Source organism: Malaya genurostris, chromosome 3 (genome assembly GCF_030247185.1).
Source record: "Malaya genurostris strain Urasoe2022 chromosome 3, Malgen_1.1, whole genome shotgun sequence".
Taxonomy (NCBI): Eukaryota; Metazoa; Arthropoda; class Insecta; order Diptera; family Culicidae; genus Malaya; species Malaya genurostris.
The window spans coordinates 21,002,790-21,019,661 of NC_080572.1; the positions used below are offsets into that span (position 1 = coordinate 21,002,790).

The 16,872-nt window shown below is 37.0% G+C and overlaps 1 long non-coding RNA gene across 1 annotated transcript in view; it reads right to left on the reverse strand.

The window, feature by feature from the left end:
- Window positions 1-3,693: 3,693 nt before the first annotated feature.
- Window positions 3,694-16,872, reverse strand: part of LOC131436366 (uncharacterized) — a 36,443-nt gene continuing 23,264 nt past the window's right edge. The window contains exons 3-4 of the long non-coding RNA XR_009230614.1: window positions 4,203-4,474; window positions 3,694-4,111 (exon numbers count right to left, since the gene is read on the reverse strand). This is a non-coding gene — a long non-coding RNA (uncharacterized LOC131436366). The remainder of the gene's footprint in view (window positions 4,112-4,202; window positions 4,475-16,872) is intronic.

Below are 16,872 nucleotides of genomic sequence, written 5' to 3' on the forward strand. Positions count from 1 at the left end.
ATCAGAATGGCGAAGCAAAAGATACAGTGAACAGCACAGGAATCAATCTGGGTGCACCAGTCGCGTACCCAGATGGGGCCCGAGGGGCCCTGACCCCTCCCGCAATCAAAAACAAATGTATAATTATTAAGAAAATCTCAGACATGTGTTGCAGAAATAACAGTAATCGTAAAGAAATGTAATACAGTAACAGTTCTAGTGGAAAAGTTGAAAGTGTCTGTTAAAAACACCCGTGAAAGGCACCCCGAAAATCAGGTACATAAGCAATCTTCAGTAACATTATATTTTAACTTTGAGCCCGTTCCGGAACTTAATCCTGGGTATGGGCCTGGGGTGCACGCTCAGCCAACGACAGATTCCAAGCACCTGATCTGTCGGAGAAAAGTGAGGAGATCGGCAAGCTGAGAAACAACAAAGCCGCGGTAATGGCCAGTTAACAGGCGAGCTGCTCAAACATGGAGGAGAGGCACTGATTAGAGCGCTGCACTGGATGATTTCTAAGATTTGGGAGGAGGAGATATTGCGACACGTAACCTTGAGAAGATGACGGAAACATACATCGGACTGAAAGCTGAAGCCAGGCGTATCGGATTGGCCATAAATGCGTCAAAAACAAAATACATGAGAGTAATAGCTCTTGAGAAGAAACACTCCGCCTCCCACCACGAATATTGATAGACGGTGACGATATCGAGGTGGTTGACGAGTTTGTGTATTTGGGCACACTGGTGACCGCCGATAATGACACCAGCAGAGAAATTTAGAGACTTATTTTGGCAGAGAATCGTGCACACTTTGGACTCAGATAAACCCTTCGATCGAGAGAAGTACGCCACCGCACGAAATTGACCATCTACAAAACACTCTTTAGACCGGTTGTTCTCTATGGCCACGAGACCTGGACTATGTTGGCAGAGGACCAACGTGCCCTCAGTGTTTTCGAAAGAAAGGTACTGAGGACCATTTATGGCGGAGTGCAGGTGGAAGAAGGAACGTGGAGACGGCGTATGAATCACGAATTGCTACAGCTGCTAGGAAAACCACCCATCGTTTGGACAGCTAAAATCGGACGTCTACGATGGGCTGGGCATGTCATAAGGATGTCGGACGACAGCCCAGTGAAAATGGTTCTTGAATCTAATTCAACTGGTACAAGAAGAAGAGGGGCGCAGCGAGCAAGGCGGATCGATCAAGTGAAGGGTGATCTCAGAAGCATTCGTGCCTTGAGTGGCTAGCGACGAGGAGCCATGGACCGAGTTATGTGGAGACGTTTGCTTGATATAGAAAAGGACACCCCAGGACTATAGCTTTTAGGTAACGTAAGGTAAGCGCACGAAATAGAACAAAGCACGTATCCTTCGTTTTGTGTTTTCTTTTTCTTTCGGTGTTATACATATTGTCATTCTACATGGCGATTTGAAAACACTCATCGCTCTGTAACTGCGGAATCGGAAGTCGGATCCGGATGAAATTTCACAGTAGCTTTAATGATAATATGAGCTTTGATTCAAATTAAGATATGTGAAAATCGGCTCAAGCATAGCAGAGAAATCGAAGTGAGTTCTATTTGTGGAGTTACTCAAAACCACTTTTTTTTGCTTCCTACCAAGCTCCGCAAACTAGAAGAATTCATCAGACAGTTTTATGCGATTTGTATCTGTTTTTTATAATCGTTTGTGAGAAAATACTAATGAAATTGGTAATTTTCCACTTATCACGCTTTTGTTCCGTAACCGGAAGTCGGATTCGGATGAAATGCTCTAGAAATTTTTAGGAAACTGAAAAATGAGTGCACACTTTTTCTCTAATTCTCACATATTACCATGTAACTCCGGAACCGAAAGTCGGCTCCAAATGACATTCAATAGCAGGCTATGGGACCATGGTTTAATACATCGTTTGGTCCATCATTTTTTCTTCGTATCTTCCTCCGATTTTACTTCCTTAGGATGTTGCCGGTACTGACCCAGTACTTTATATTTAACCGCAGTTCCGGTGCGTCCGGGGAATTGAAGTATTCGGGCACGATTTTGACCTCATTAGCCTTGTACCACTCCGAAGCATTGGCACGAGGCTTAATCCGGCCAGAATAGCGGTTTGTCAGCATCTGTTTGTTATTCCATCTTCGGAACGATTGCAAAAGTACTACTGTTACTTACACAATGTAAACATTACACATTGAACAACTTTCATCCAGAATTTCAATTGAGAACACACATTGGGTGAAAAGTAAAAGCCATTTGAAAGTGATGCAATTTGATTCTGTGCACCCTTCATAAGTTTCTAAACAACTCAACTCTCAACGGCAACCAATGTATGACAATATACGGTATTTAACAACGACAACAATATCCGAAAAATTATAATCACTTTTTAAACACTGTAAAACCCCACAAAGATTTCCTCAACAACAGCAGCAACAACTAACTAATGGATGAAGAAGTAATTAGTGAATCATTCGCGCCACTGAATAGTGTTCCTCTCTCCTTCTAATAAAAGAGTAACATTGAGATCCCGCGTTAAAAAGTGTCTCCGTGATACGGTTCCCTTATAATATATAAAGATGATCGGCTTCTGCTTAGCCTCTTGAGTCCTCAGCTGTGTTAAATAAAATAATGAAAAAATGAAAATGAAAACAATTCGAAGCACACCTTATTTCTTCTAGAAGCAACGATATTTTAGCAGTAGTGACGCCTTCTGTTTGCTATTTCATTTTGCAACCAAGAACTTTTTGGAGCGTTTCATTTCCTGACAAAATATGAGCTACTCACTTCGCGGTTAATATACCGATGCTTCATTTGATGTTTGTTGGCGGAAATCGGTCCGCCATGCAGAATTGCACTCGACAGTAACTGTGTCCAAGAAATGACGCACATCGTAGCTACCAAGCACGCTATCTAATTACGCTATGAGTCGTGCAACGTCACACCAGATGAATTTTGATGAGACAGGGTACTGAGTAAGCACTAGAAGATTCGCGGAATTGATTTCGCAAAAACTGTTCAGTTGATATGAATACGATGCATTCATTCACCAGTGTTTAGAAAGATTTGTCGTTGAATCTTATTTAAAAACATTATTTTATAGAAACTTGACTGGCGAATTCTGAGCATATTGCAATATTTTTCATTGATTAGCTTTGGAAACAGTAATTTCTTGCTTGTTACTACAGCACGGCGACTCGCCGTCTAGCTGTTCCATATTTACTTCCACTCGATCGGATTGTAGTCTATCCTAATATGGTACCGGCAACTAACACACTGAACGTTCCATTAGAGTGTGTAGGTGCATAGAAGCAACAATATCGAAAGTGAACTCAAAATGCAATTGTACCGTAGTGCGGTGTTTTATTGAATTGTTTTTATCTTCTAGGCCAAGTTTGAAGAAATTTCAATTTCAGATTCAGCTTAGTTTAGCTCAGCCCCGTTGAATTTTTGGAATTCTAATAGCGAACTGACAAAAATAAATCATGATTCGAATTACAAACCAGTTAATAAAGTTACCTTGTTTTACTGTGCTGTTATACAACAAAGGTCGGTTGTTACTTGCTGTTCTCGTAGTGAGAACGATTCACAATAATATGTACGATGCATGTGTATATGCATTATAATGCATCTACTTACATCAACCTTGTTTTAGATGATGGATCATGATTGAATAGAAGGAACGTATTTTCAGCTGATGTATTAGGTCATCCAAATAATTAATGCGATCATTTAACAACAAGTTGATTTGTAAGTAAAGTAATTTTAGTTTATATGTTGAGACCCAAACCGGTTCATTCGATTCATTCTGCTTATATAAGTGAGTTGTATGTTATTACGGGCCTAATTGATCAGCTACTGATCTCATTACTGAATATTGCAGTTGCTGTCAATGATTGTGAAACTGACAGACTTGGTTTGAATCGCTACATTAAATTGTTACCTATTACACATATTCGGTCGCAGAGTAACATCTGATTGTTGTTAAAAAAAAAACAAAAATCTAAAACAAAACTTTCCTTAGATGAAGTGGCATGGTCAAGTGAGCTGGTCGCTTTCTTTCTATCCGCAAATGGTTCCGAATATGGAATCGTGCGATGGATCGACAGAAAGATGACAAAAAAATCCTAGTTGAAAAATGGCTGCATTAGTGAGGGGTTAAGGCTCAAGTAACAGTGCATTTGAAAAATTCCACTTACGTTTCCGATGTGCCCTTACCTCTCTGATCGCCGGTATGTCTACAAAAAAAATTGTGTTCATCAGGAATGTTCTTCAAACGCGCGGTCTGTTTTCGTAAATCGATGCCAAAGAGTCTCGCGAATTAAGCGGCTGATGAACACCACAGTTCACAGAAACTCACACGAACACACCGTGCACCGATTCTACAGGAGTTGTCTTATCTGGTTTGAAGTCGGCTCTCAATATCAGCTGTCATTGCAAGTTCTCACGTGTCTGTCGCCTTCCTTTTCATGTTTACTGATTGTATTTATCTGTAAATACAAAACATAACACGAAGTTTTATTTTCGTTTTCTGATAACAAGCACAGGGATCGGTCGAATTATTGACAATTCATCGATAACCCACCGTACGAAGAGAGGAAACTATTGTTACGTAATGTTGGTAAAATATGCAAAAAGTAACGATCAATAAGATCCAATGGAATATGTCTTTGTATTTTTCACGTGGAGTATCAACTCCATTCGTTTACCAGTGTTGCTCAGCGTTATAAAACAGAGATCTGATTTTTGAGAATTTGTTTAATCGAACGATAGTGAATATTAGAGAACTATGCAAAACTACGAAATTGGACACAAACTTTGCTTTCCACACCGAGAATCTCATCAATTGTACCGAATAGGACAAAAACAGAAGTAGCTGTAGATAACGGGAAAAAACGACAAAGTAGGGTAACAGAGGTATTTTGGCCACTTCATATATTTTGGTCCACCTAACAAACTTTGTGGATTTTATCGATGTTAGGTAACCCATGTTGCATCAATTTGAAGTTAATCACATTAAATTACCTATTGCGGAAGGAGTTTTCGAAGATATTACAACATTTGATGGATATTTTTACTAAGTGGGCCCAAATAAAATCAATCCTAAAGTGGGCCAAAATACCTCTGTTACCCTATATGTTTTTGTATTTTGTACAGGTAGTTTACCTCTCACCAACCAAATTGACAATGTAATGATATCGAAAATCGGTTTAAAATTAGTCAAGCTGTAGATGTTCGAAATTTGACCACTTTGCGTACATTTTTACTACCCCACTTTTGAATTTGCACTTACATAGAATAACAAGATATAGTCCTACTTAAAATCTTTTTATATTGGAGTTTGATGAGTTGGCATGTTGAAAACATTTTGCTCGGATGCAAAGTATACAAAGAAAATCATCATTCTTGAGAATTTTTTTCAGAATTATCGTTCAACAAAATAAATTCGAATGTATTGAATAATATTAAGCATCATTCGAACAACATTTTGTTATTTTTTCGTGAGAAAATATTAAGAAATAAGTCGAAGAAGAGGTATTTTTGAGAAAGCTTCTTGAAAGTCATGATCCACTGTATCTCAGCGCAGACTAATCAGCAGTAAACAAATCAAAGCAGCATAGTTAGAGTAGAAGTTTTTCTAAACCCCAACGTTTCTGTTTGATTTTTTGATTTTTTTTTAAATTTTTGGTGGTTGTACTACGATTATTTACGAAAAAATTCACAAGTTTGTAGCTAAAATCTCCAAAAGTACCTTACAACAAAAAGGAAAACGTTGGGGTCTAGGTTTTTATATGTAGAAAGTGTGTGCAAAATTAAAAAAAAATTGGTGCAGTAGTTTTTCAATGACGATGGACACGGACTTTCAAAACCTGCTTTCGAGAAAAACGCACTTAAAGTTTTTTGTCTATAAAATTAATGGAAACAATTTGTTACTCAAGGGTCTAAAATTTCCAAACATCATATTTTTTCGTTCATAATCATGAAACATTTCAAGAATGTTTTGTCAAGTTTTTAAGTCGATCGAAGCAGAAATCTTGGGCCTGTGTGCCGAGCTCTTACTTGTTCGCAGTATGAGATAAGCAAAGATAAAGGCCCATAACTTGCTGAGTTTTGTTCCGAAAGGGTCGAAAATTTCATAGAGTATTCTTGAAATGTTATACCATAAGAAAACAGAAAGAAAAAATAAATGATTTTTCAAATGTGTTAGACCCTACCCGCCCCTTAATTCAGAGCTGATTTTCTTATTTCCATCAAAGTAAATATCGCAGTAAGTTTTCTGGAATTGATTTGCTGGTCCCTGAAGGATCTGATAAAATAAATCTCTCTAATGTTTGACAATGTTGATTTCTTTTCAAATGCACCGCACAGAAACAGTTATATATTATTGAGAAACTCTTTTTCTTTTTTTTAACGACTAAGTTTAGTAGTCAATATTTCTTTTTTCTTTTTGCGATATTCTCCTAATCAGAGATCTTTTTTTTTGTAGAAACGGACAATGAAAATTATAGAATGATAGTACTCCAGGGAGAGCAAGGATGTGAAAATATAGAACGGAAACATGAGACGTGACAGAGGGTCATTTAAGCAAGCAGAAATCTTCTAGTAACTTAACTTTTACCTTCTACCAGAGGAGTTGGGCTTAGGCATCTGAACAATGCGAATCACCCAAGTCTCTGGTATGTCGGAAAGTAGTGATAAAGGTCTTTTACCTTTTACTATCCGAATATCGCAAAAAGAAAAAAGATTATTGAGAAAGATTTCTTCCCTTTTCAAATGGAGCACTGCGCAAACGGCACGCAATGCAAATTCGACTAAGACCATAAAATTGATGAAACCAAAAGCTCTCTTCCAAAGCCCAAAGACTATTACAAAATAAAGTATTATGCCAGATAATGAATTATGCAGATAACAGTTCATGATTCGTTAAGCACAAATGCGCATATCAAGAGCACGGAATTCATTAAAAAATTATTCAACGCCCATTTAAAAAAACCTCGTGAGTTTACATCGTGAAAGATGCTTCAAAAATGAAGCGTCGCAGTACTCGCAAGTTTACGTGCAAAAACATGTAATATTGTGTGATTGAAAAATTTCATGACATTAAATTCATTGGACGAAAAATAAATGAATACTAACAGCGACTGCGGCAACTTAAACAGAAAATCGAGTAGGGTCATTAATAGACTAATTCGCAGAAGCACACATCTACATGACTGTTAAATTAACATTTTGCAAGCGATCCTGTCACAATCAGGCACACCAGTTTCACGTGGGTTGGAATTTGAGACATAAGTTGAATCGAAAATTTAATTGAAATCCATCATCGATGTACAAATAAGTTAGGATGTATTGGTTGTTCAGCTAATAAGATAATAGGTAATAGGTTTAAATTAAAACTTAATTCTTCTTTCAAAATATATTAAAATATTTAGAACTGTAAAGCAACCCTAAATACGATTCCACACAGATAAAAATATTTTAGGAATTTACATAAATTTTCATGCACATATTTGGAGCAAGCAAGGCGTTTTTTAAAATATACAGTTTTGGTCATTAAAAAATCTATGCAATCCAATTTAATTTTACACCGATCATGGTTTTAAATCAGTTTTTCGATTCAGCCTATGTCTATCTTATCATACTATTGATTACCATGTGGTGTCAATTTCATTATTTTTTCTGTGCATGCTCCAAATATGTGCATAAAAAAGATGTTAGTTTACAAAATATTTATATCTGTGTAAGCATGGAGCTTCCGTCAACCCATCAACAGAACAATTAACCATAGCAGAACCGTCGAACAACATACAACAAGGATAATGTCCAGCAAACAGAAAATTGACTGTCTGAAAAGTGTTTGTAATAAGTTTTACGTAAGCTTCTTCTCATCCGTACCGATCCCATTCCTCCTTCAGTGCTGACGTGCTCTTGAAAAACGGCGATGTCACAACAATACCAGTCCATCTTACCGCAGTCGTCTGTTTATGAAAAACGGTTAGTGCGACGTAATGTCTACAATTTTCCTTGAGCATTTCCTAAGAAAACCTCGACTTTCCCTTGTGTGTTTTCGTGTCGTTTTTCATTGGAAGAACTGTCTTTCTAAATACAAACAAACAATACAATTGTGACGTACCCATTACGTTGATGTGTTGTTGGTACTGCTTCAGACACACGATATACAAGATTGGAACTATTTTTTCGCTATTACTTTCACCTGAATCGATGACGTCAACCGACCGTAAAGGTGTAGAACTACCTGCTTAAACAGAGGCTTAATTTTTGCCCACGAACTGAAACTGTAAGGAAAATCGAAAAACTCAATTAGGTGTGAACAGTCGGTGGTCATCTGCTGATACAGAGGCAAGGGCATTTCGTACGGATTGGAGTCAGTAATTTTTGGAAAAGCAGCAATACATTATCAATGTGTTCGAGCCTTGGTATTATCATTCTTTAACCTCGAGTTCAAATAACTTTCAATCTATTTCGTCCTTTGCTTTCACTGTGATATTGTTGTCCACCGAATCAGATTTAGGAGCACAACATCTCGTCCTGTCTTAACGCTAATGTTCGGAATTGGACAAACAACGAATGTTCCAAAGCAGCTTAAACTTCTAAGGAACGTTTCAGTGCTGCCCTATACATTTTTTTGTGCCGAAAGCTGTATTTTTACTCAATCTGATTGCATTTCACAAACGTAAGTATTCGTTTTGTCCGCGTGTGTGTATGTATGTATGTAACATTTTTTGCACTCACTTTTCTCGGAGATGGCAGAACCGATTTTCATGAACTTACATTTAAATGAAAGGTCTTGTAACCCTACACAAAGTTCCTGAATTTTATTCGAATCCGACTTGAGGTTCCGGAGTTACAGGGTGATATGTGCAAAAAAATTAAAAGAAATGCACTTACTTTTCTCAGATTCAGATGAAAGGAACAATTGTCCTATACAAAGTTCCTCAATTCCTCAATTTTATTTTGATCCGACTTCCGGTTCCGGAGTTACAGGGTGATTAGTGAAAAAGATCTTATTTTACCTTATTTCCTTCGCCTTCTCAGAGATGGCGTGACCGACTTCAACAAACTTGGATTTAAATGAAAGGTGTCATAGTCTCGTACAAAACTACCAAACTTCATCCGGATCTGATATCCGGTTCCGGAATTATATGGTGAATTGTGTTAAAAATTGGATACCGTCACTTGAAGCGGCGGAACAAAAGACGTAAATGACCGAAGATTGTAGCCATAGACTCAAAAATGGATCCCTGTCACTTTTCTCGAACCAACTTCGATTATACCGGTTCCTTGATTCCGCGCGCGTGTGTGTGTGTTGGGTGTGTGGGTGTGTGTTTTCACAAATTTACATTCAAATGAAAGGTCTGGTGATCCCATAAAAAATTCCTGAATATTATTTGGATTCGATTTCCGGTTTCGGAGTTGTGGAGTAAAATGAGCAAAAATATGAAAATATGTGTTCTAACTTTTCTCATAGATTACGCGACCGATTTTCACAAACTTAGGTTCAAACCTTTCATGTGGTCTCATACGAAATTTCTGAATTTCATCCGGATCCGACTTCCTGATCCGGAAATATAGGGTATAGTGTGTTAAAATGTTTATATCATCACTGAAAAGAGCGAAAAACCGTAAAAAGTTTTCTAAATCGACCTCAAATCTTCTTCAATTGATAGTTTTTATCAGTAGACGGTCAAACAAACCGATTTCGGTTATTGTTTTAAGAATCAAAGAAAATTATTCTGAAGAATGCCACAGTATTATTTATGATGGTATGATTGATATGAGAAAGGCATTATTACACATTACACCACTAGGTGGATTAAAACAGGTTTTGCCTTTCTCTATAGAAAGGTATTAGAATTACAGGAAAAACCGACTTTCGGACGGAGCATCGGAGACGCATAGTGTTATATACCATTCGATTCAGTTCGACGAGATCGGAAAATCTCTCTCTCTGTGTTTGTGTGTGTGTGTGTGTGTGTGTGTGTGTGTGTGTGTGTGTGTGTGTGTGTGTGTGTGTGTGTGTGTGTGTGTGACTTTTGGTTCCAGATATATGATGGTATAAGTGACGTAACCGACAAAACACATTGATTTTTACCGGCTCTTATATATTTTCGTTAAGCTCTAGTGCTCAAAAATTTAAGCACCTAGAAAATAGCCTTCATGCAAAATTTGACCTAAATCGGACATGCGTAAGGGGTGCTTCCCGGTGGTAAAGGTTTGACAATTTTCGATCTTGAAAAAGCACCATAGGGAGGAGTACATGAAATTTCCAAAATCGAAATTTTTTTTTGATGCCAAAACCCTAAAAACTGCATAAAACATCAAAATTTAGTGTCATTTCAAAAAAAAATTTTTTTGAAAATATCAACTTTCTGGAAATTTTCATATTTTTTCTAAGTCCAAAAATGTCGACTTTTTCAAAAAAAATTTTTTCCAAGATGACACTAAATCTCGACGTTTCATGCAATTCTAAGCCTTTTGGCATCAAATTTTTTTTTTCAATTTCGAAAATTTCATGTACTCCCCCCTATGGTCATTTTTCGAGATATATGAAAATTCCACTAAGTGGACTAAGAAGGCTTTTTTTAGATTAGCATCACTATTCTAATACAAATAGGCAACGCAAATGTCAAGCACTAGTTTGGAAAAATGATGCTGACTGTGTGACATAAACACTGAAGCATGCTTTTGTGAACTACTCGAATTAATCTGAATCAATTGGTGTCAAAATTAGTATCCAAAATTATTTAATAAAAGTTTGAAACATATTTTCATAAGACTGTTATGAAAAAAGAGAAAGGCATAATCAAACTACTAGGTGGATTAAGAAGGGTTTTTGCCTTTCTCATATAGAAAGGTTATGCAATCACTGTGAAAACCGACTTTTGAACCGAGGCCCGGAGGGCCGAGTGTCATATACCATTCGACTCAGTTCGTCGAGTACGCAAAATGTCTGTGTGTGTAACCGATTTTCACAAACTTAGATTCAAATGAAAGGTCTTGTGGTCCCATATAAAATTCCTGAATATTATTTGAACCCGACTTCCGGTTCGGGAATTATGGGGTAAAATGTGCAAAAAATTGTGAAAATAAGTGCACTAACTTTTCTCAGAGATGGATGAACCGATTTTCACAAACTTGGGTTCAAATGAAAGGTCTTGTAGTCCCATACAAAATTCCTGAATATTGTTTGGATCCGACTTTCGGTTCCGGAGTTATGGGGTAAAATGTTAAAAAAAATGAAAATATGTTTTCTAGCTTTTCTCATAGATGGCGCAACCGATTTTCATAGACTTAGGTTAGAATGAAAGGTCCTGTGGTCCCATACGTAATTCCTGAATTTCATCTGGATCCGACTTCCGGATCCGGAAATATAGGGTAAAGTGTGTTAAAAATTGTATACCATCACTGAAAAGGACGAAAAACCGTAAAAAGTTTAGTAAATCGACCTCAAATCTTCTCCAATTAATAGTTTTTTTATCAGCAGACGGTCAAACAAACCGATTTCGGTTATTGTTTTTAGGAATCGAAGAAAATTATTTTGAAGAATACCACAGTATTATATATGATAGTATGATTGATATGAGAAAGGCATCATTACACCACTAGGTGGATTAAAACAGGTTTTTTGTTGTTGCTTTCGATCAATTTGAAAAACAAGCATAAATGTTTTTCAGAGTGTTACTTGCATCATTCACAGAGGTGGTGAACGAATTGACTTTAGTATACTGCCAAAAACCTACTGCAAAATCATATAGTGAAAATTATAAATAACTCAGACGTCAACCAGTCTACTGGTGTGCTCGGTAAGTATTATGTTAGCGAACCATAACCGCATGGTGAATTCGTACAACCGACGCATCACTAACTTTGTAATACATATCAATCGGCCAAACCAACTAAGTTTTGCAAAATATTCAATAGGGTGACGCAACAAGACAAAACTTTTGAATTCATGAAACAGGGCTCCTAACAAATCATAGCTTATTGATGTTGGTGAAGGATACTCTTCAATTAGAGGAAGATGTATTTTCTTAATACATTTCGACACTTATGACATCCCAATTACAACGACTTCACAAAGCCATCGTGTTCATCAGATTCATCGAAATCTTGTTTTTGGCAGGAAATGTGGATGACGGCCAACTAGTGCACTTTTAGTAGATGGTATTTGATCGACCAATGTGGGAAGAGTGGGGATTTTTTTATGAACATGAGGCAAAACTTACCGTTAAAAATGTTCGGATTGTTTTTCTCGCGTTTGGATCTGTGCCAGTGTTAATTAAGGTGATATTTTGCAATCTTTTCTTCAGTTTCATGTTATTTACGTGAAACTAGTGGCGTGAGTTTCAAAAGATCTAAGCAAAACCTGTTGATATGTAACTCGCGTACAGTGACTCTGTCAATTGATATCTATCATCAGCGACGTAAACAGTTATGCCACTCTTTATTGTTGACGAATTCAAAGCACGTTAGGGACCGTTCATAATAGCCTGTTCGCACTATACCGGGACGGGACCGTCCGGGACTATCCGGGACCGTCCGGGACTATCCGGGACGTTTTTTTCCCTCATCGGCGATGACTGAGCTGCCGGCGTGTGTATGTATTGGAATCCCGGATCCGGGATAAAATCCATTTGGTTGCCACCGATATTCCTCGTCGAGTTTTTTCCAGCGTCGACGGTGCGAAGTCATCGCCGATGAGGAAAAAATGTCTCGGATAGTCCCGGACGGTCCCGTCCCGGTATAGTGCGAACAGTCTATAATACAAGTAGCTCTCGTGTTTTGTGTTACAAAACGCAATGATTCAAAATAACTAGGCAGTTTGCATGAAAAGTAGAAAATAATAACTGGAAAATGCAAGAGAAATATCGTTGCGATCTGTTTTATAAAACGGTCCGCACCCCAGTCTTCTATTCTATGGAAGGAACAGCTGCTAGTCGAATTCAGTTGCTCTTGGAGGGATTGTCCCAAAGGGTTGTGAAATACATTAAATGCAGCAAGTTTGGCCAACTAAAACGATCCTACTCCAACAATATACACTTCTTTTCTTTATTTAACATTGAACACTTATTATATATTGTTTTACAAGTAGTCTGAGCGTCTGAGACCGCTCGCTTATCAGTTCTGCTATCAAAAACAGGACCCACGTTTAACACGATGGACTGAACAAATGCGGTATTTTTTGTTAAAATGATCCATGTGAGCTCGAAACAAAAACAAACAATCAGTCACAAAAGTTTTTATTTGATAACAACGCTCAAGGTTGTTATCGACCAAATGATTCCACCTTGTCTCGTTCATTTGAAAATTTGCGACGATCAACACGCCCACCTCAACCCAACAAAACTGCTTCTGTTCCAGATCGGCGACGCAATAAAAACAAGCTTAGTTATCTTATCTGTTCTTATCTCATCTTTTGGAATGACCTTTCTTCCGAAATTTATCAGAACTTATATGTCTCCACCTTGGATACTTCATCACTTGTTTGCCATTTATTATAGATGTGGATGATTTATTGCGTCAGATTCCCATAACAAATCATTCTCTCTGTTATAAGTGCACCCATACTTGTGTCATAACTTCAGACGATTCCATTTCCTGTAATTCTAGTACCTACTGAAATTATTCCACCCATCCATTCATCCATCGATATGTTCGCCGGTTTAATGCAAATAACAGCTGTAATACTTGTTTGCTGCTGCAAGTATGTTTATTTATAGCACTCGCACTACGTGCAATATGTCACCAGACTTATGCATGGCCTCGGTGAAGCGCACTAGCGTCGGATATCTTACAAGGGAATCGATGTGCCCTCGGTATGGCAGACTTTCCGGCACTGACAGACACTCTGGAAGCGGCGAATCAGCCAACCATTCGAAGAGGATGGCGATGAGGGAAGATGATTGATCTCATTAACTAAGAAAATCTAATTAAAAATTTTGTCGCTAATTTTCGAGCGGTGCTGCATGTTTTCTTCATTCTTTCTGCCCGGTCGTTCGAACGTTTCGTGTCAGTACAAGGTGAGTGTTTTTTTTCCCAGTCGTGGCTTACGTGCACGAACATTTGTTTTTCACCATGCGATAGGAATTATTTTGGACGGCTGACAGTAGGCATTTGCACGCTGTTAAATGGCAAATGAGATCATGGCTTAATTTGAATGCTGAATGTAACGGAGATTAGCTGCTTTGAAGTTTGTTTTGAATAATTTTCATTAATGAGTTTCTATGGGTTGAAGCCCTTTATTTAAACATTATCGAAATGGAATGTAATATTTTCGATAAACAAAATCGTCTCTCTGTCTTTCTTTGATTAATCCTTAAAATAAATCATTTTCATAACACACATCAATTGCTCAACGAACATTGTTACTTTCTTTAATCTAATTTATACCTGGACATCATGTCTAGTTAGTCAGAACAATCATCTTTAGTAAGGCATATTTCAGCAGATAATGAACGTACGAGAATTTGCTTGCAAAAACACCATCCTAAACTTCCGCCATAGATTAGAGCCAAACACCACACCAACTGGAGAAGTCAGAAGCAAAGTAAAAGAAACATGACCTTGTTGTCGTACGTTCTGATAACGTCGCCACTTTTAACAAATCGACTGTAAACAATTTTTATCAGTAACCATGTTTATGATTTTGAAAGCGAGCGAAAATAAGTACTGGTCAACGTGATGGATTCATGTATTTCCGGATAGGAATTTTAAGGTGTGATTGTAAATATGTGATTGTAAAATATATGTTGTGAATCATTTGCAAACGAATTTGGAATCTAGTATGTTTGGGTCAGCTCCAAAATACATATATTTAATTGATAAGCAGGGATGAGTGCCTTATTATACTTAAAGTTACTCGAATGCTTTAACTTCAGATTGCTTATTATCTGAGTCACATAGTAATTCGAACTAGGAATATCGTGTGCTCCTATTTTCTCGCTTACTTTGATAAATATTGAATTAAAGATGCAGGGTTAATGAATACTGTGTGGGTGCTAAATATGTATTGGAGAATGTTAGGACATGCTTTTTTTAAAGGTTTTTTAATATAAATTTAAGCGAATTTAAGTTGTGACTAATAATTTGTCTAATAGTGTTTTGATCATACTTTCAAATTTTGTTGAAAATGGATTCACATAGTTACACATTTTCGAGATGTTGATAAGTGAATATGTAATATTTTGTAATTAAATTGTTTAAAAACTTTTTAGTTTATGAATTGTACAATATGCAAACTTTGACAAAAAAAAATGCATTTTGATAATTGAAATATTATTGTAGAACATTCGAAAATTCTAAAAATTCATTGGAAAAAGTTATAATGGAAAAACTTGATTTTGGGGGTCTCCAATAAACAATGCATCATATCTCGACACCAATGCATTTCAAAGTGTTCATGTCTTCGGCATATTTTCTTGTTTCAATATGATCTACAACTTTTCCAAAGACATAAATACTCTATCTCGTATTGTATGTAAAATATTTTTTCAACTCACTTGTAGGTGGATTAATGACAACTTTGATTATATTAATTGAACTATTGATTTAACTCTACTCATTATCTCCAGCACAGAGTGCTCGCCAAAGTTTTTGGATACTTTTTCCCAGTATTTTTCAAAAGTTGTAAAGGAATCAACTGCCTTAAAATGTTTCTGCGATAATGCCTTTGTCGGAGCTCAAAAAGTTTCTATTGGTATGACTTGGGGAAAGTTTGCGGAACTCGTCTCTTTGAGAACGATTTCGACTTCACTGGTTTCGAAAAGGATGCCAAATCCTTTATAAATTTTTGATGCTTTGATTGTCCTGCTTTTCTCTGAGAATTTAATATCAATGTCGTACTCCATACTTTCCGCAAGCCTTTTTTCAACCGCCTTCACCTAAACAAAAAAAAACATCAATATTTAAAAAATTTGGTGCAATTGTTGTAATAACCGCTTATTTTGAAAAACAAAACCGTCATTCCAAAATGGAATAAAAAAAAACACGGTGGCAGTTTCTAATAATAATTCATATAAATAATAACTATATACTTTTCTTTACGTTTCGTCTTAGACTCGTCAGTTCAGAGCAGTTCAAATTGAGCTGCCTAGTGCAAACTTAAACAGTTCAACTTGAATCGCTAAGCAGACGTAAAGTTAGTGCTATTTGCAAAACATTTTTTAATTGGCACCGAAGTGCCATGTCTTTGCTGACGTGCCGGACAAAAAACGTTATTTTCAGCTAATACTGGCCGATTCAGGTCATTTAGGGGTTCACTTAAGTTTGTGCTTAGGGCACATAACCGTTTTTACATTTATTTACGTTTCCTCTTAGACTCGTCAGTGCAGAGCAGTTCAAATTGAACTGCTTAGTGCAAACCTATACACCTCTGCACTGACGAGTCTAAGACGAAACGTAAAGAAAAGTTAATACGGTTATATTCCCTAAGCACAAACTTAGGTTGACCCCTAAATGAATAACTATATAGTTACAACATTAGCAACTCCCCATAATCGAATATCGTCAGGATTTGACTTGGATCTCTTGTGGAGCAGAATATTTGAAATTTTGTTATATTGATGTAGGGAGTTAAAACAAATTTCAAATAAGTAAATGAACAAAACGAACTTCAAAGTTTAGGTGCATCAAAAGCATGGCTGAGCACGTGTCCCCCTGAAGAGGTACGATGAAATTCGGTTTAGACCATGGAACAGTTCAAACCAGATACCACTAGATTGTGTACCTGTAATGACCTAATAAACAACAATTTAAAAATTAGCACGATGCGAAACGCGTCGAGTCGATGTAATATTTTACTCTAGCTTCGTGTGTTTTACGGTTTTTATTACAGACAGGCGTTAATTGCCACTAAAATTGAAATTTC